The sequence below is a fragment of the Palaemon carinicauda genome, chromosome 22 (assembly GCF_036898095.1).
Source record: "Palaemon carinicauda isolate YSFRI2023 chromosome 22, ASM3689809v2, whole genome shotgun sequence".
Classification (NCBI taxonomy): Eukaryota; Metazoa; Arthropoda; class Malacostraca; order Decapoda; family Palaemonidae; genus Palaemon; species Palaemon carinicauda.
In genome coordinates this window covers 110,052,234-110,055,605 of record NC_090746.1, presented here as the reverse complement: position 1 = coordinate 110,055,605, position 3,372 = coordinate 110,052,234, and the positions used below count along the sequence as shown (strand labels likewise).

General features: G+C 30.2%; 1 non-coding gene across 1 annotated transcript; it reads left to right on the top strand.

Annotated features, from left to right (window-relative positions):
* The first annotated feature begins 2,844 nt into the window (after positions 1-2,844).
* On the top strand, positions 2,845-2,917 carry TRNAR-UCG (transfer RNA arginine (anticodon UCG)). Its single transcript has one exon. It is a non-coding gene; the product is annotated as a tRNA-Arg (tRNA).
* The last annotated feature ends 455 nt before the right edge of the window (positions 2,918-3,372 follow it).

The following is a 3,372-nucleotide window of genomic DNA, read 5'->3' as shown; positions in this document are numbered from 1 at the left end:
CTCTCTCTCTCTCTCTCTCTCTCTCTCTCTCTCTCTCTCTCTCTCTCTCTCTCTCTTTCATGTTTTGATTTATATTTGCTTTCTCTATCTATCTCTCTCTATTGCCACCCCAGCCCCTTTTCTCTCTCTCTCTCTCTCTCTGTCTCAGGTCTGGCTTAGGGTTAATAATATCTCATAATGTATTCTCACCCTAGCCTTCTTCGTTATATGAATACTCAATTTAATGAAATTAAGGTTTTGATTATCTTATGCCCCTTTGAAATAATTATGACAGTTGATATACGATGGAAAATTATACTGGAATTTCATATAGTCTACGTTAAAGGCTTTTGAAAATGTAATATTGAAAATATTTTTGAATCATTCATAAAGAATTTAATTTCCTTTTCAGATATAAATATTTTTGTAAAATTCATAATGAATGTATATTTTCTTTTTCAGAGACCGGAAAGATAAAATAAAAAAATAAAAAATAGACCATGTACTCTAATACAACATAAAAAAAAAAAACTTGCCCTTCGAATTATCATCTTCGGGATCAGGACTTCAAGCAACTACTAATTTATTACCTGGGTTAGTGAGTAGGTAAAGGCAGAAAGAATTTAATTTTTTATTCAGACATATTTTTGTAGAATTCATAAAAATGTATATTTTTTCAGAGACCGGAATTATAAAAATATTAAAAATATACCACATACTCTAATACAACACTAAAAAAACCTGCCCTCTGAATTATCATCTTCTGGATCATGACTTCCTGGAACTGCTATTACATGGGTTAGTGAGTAGGTAAAGGCAGAAAGAATTTAATCTTTTATTCAGTCATATATTTTTTGTAGAATTCATAAAGAATGTATATATATGTATATTTTTCAGAAACCGGAAAGAAAAAAAAAGAAAAAATAGACCTCACACTCTAATACAACACTAAAAAAATACCTGCCCTTTGAATTATCATCTGGATCTTGACGTCCTGGAACTGCTATTACCTGTGTTAGTGAGTAGGTAAAAACAGAATGATATATTATCGAAATAACAACTCTATTCGCTTTGGCCGCAAAACTCATAAAGAATAATTTTCCCCTGATGAAATATTCGTTGTTGGTTTGGTTTAGCTTAATGAAGGTCTTGTTGTTACTGTCAGTGCGCACTGTATGGCATTAATCAACAGTCCTTTCATAGATCTGCGTCTCTTAATGCTGTTACTTACATGCACCACCCTTCTGTTGTTGAGGGTCAATCAACGTATTGGAAAATTATATTACAATGTTATTCTTTCTGTCATGAAAATGAACCTTGATGTATAAGATTGTCAAAATTGTATTTTGTCTAATGTAGTGGAAAAATGAAACATTTTTTTTTGATTGAGTGGATGTGTTTTCATAGCATAAATAATCCTTGAATGTTATTTCAATACTATACATAGTTGGGCTGATATCAAACTTTGTCATGAAAATGAACCTTGATGTATAAGATTATCAAAATTGATTTTTGTCTAATGTGGTGGAAAAAAACAAATTTTTTATTATAGAGTGGGTGTATGTTGTCATAGCCTAAATAATCATTGAATGTTATTTCAATACTATACATAGTTGGACTGATATCAAAGTAATTATATGTATGGGGGTACACTCGGGCATGATGTTCTTTCTTATTTCACTTCCTCTTGTTTTTATTTTTTAATTTTTTTTTAGTTTATATGTGAAGGATCTACGTTAATGTTGTTATTTTTGAAATATCTTATTTTGATTGTTTATTCTTCTCCTGTAGTTTATATTTTTCCTCGTTTCCCTTCCACACTGGGCTATTTTTTTTCCTGTTGGAGCTTTTGGGCTTATAGCATCTTGCTTTTCCAACTAGAGTTATTACCTATCTTGTAATAATAATAATAATAATAATAATAATAATAATAATAATAATAATAATAATAATAATAATAATAATAATAAAGAACAGTAAAAAGCACGTAGAGTCACGTGCTAGTAACTTTTTGTTCAGCTAAATTATGAACACTCACGCAACAGGAAAAAGAAAGCTTTTTATGAGTTTGTGGATAATGGCAAAAGAAGGAGGACGATGGATGGACGAACTAGGAAAATTTGCCGTTATAGACTGGTATGGAAAGACCATAAATAGACACGAGTGGAAGGACATGCCTGAGGGCTTTGTCGTGCAGTGGACTAGTTACAACAGCTGATGATATAATACTATATATATATATATATATATATATATATATATATATATATATATATATATATATATATATATATACACACACGCACATACATATAGGCTATACCTTTGCAAGTACCCACTCTGGTCCACTTCCTACCAAATCCTAAATGATCAAAGGCGAAGCCTCAACCTGAATCTGATCTGATCTGACTCGTGTTTCAGATGATAATTCTTTGCCTGGCTATTTTTTATTTCTTATATAAAGGAGTTCTTAAAAATCTGAATCTTTAATAGATATTACTTATTCCTCTTAATATTCAACATTCAAAATGTCTTTATATCTTGAATAATCTACTTAGAAAATACAAATAAATAATTTTCCTTTGTCGAGGTCTTCGAAAATCGCGGCGTCATGAGCAGAACTCAATTTCTGGGTGAATGTCTCTCGTTCTCAATGTTTGTTGACGTGTCCAGCTGATTCTCTTTCCCTTTACGTATCGAACCGCGAATTTCAAAAATATTATCGGTTAATGAATCCTTCATTGATTTATAAGGAAATATTAAAAACAATGACCATATTATGGAAATAATAAGAATGTTTTTTTATCATATCGCTATGAAATAAAATAAAATATATATTGTTATGGGAGAAGCATCTTTGTATGCGACCGTGTGGCCTAACGGATAAGGCGTCGGACTTCGGATCCGAAGATTGCAGGTTCGAATCCTGTCACGGTCGAAAAGTAGAAATTTTAAATAACAAAAACACAAAATAAAGGTACCAAATTATGATGTAATTTGATGTACATACAAAAAAGTAAAATTAACTCTAAAAGATAGTTTGTTTTATCAATAAATACAGTATGTAGATTATGTGTGTAACCCGTTTCGTAGGTGTTATTAAGATGAAGGGATATGTAAGGATATAAAAGCTTAAAATAACTGTACCAAATAATGGTGTAATTTGATGTTATATCAAAGAAAAGTAAAATTAAATCTAAAAGGTAATGGTTCTATCAATAAATACATTATATAGATTACATGTGCAAGTCGTTACGTAAGCTTTATGAAGATGAAGGGATATGTAAGGATAAAAAAGCTTAAAATAACTGTACCAAATAATGGTGTAATTTGATGAATATCAAAGAAAAGCAAAATCAAATCTAAAAGGTAATGGTTTTATCAATAAATACA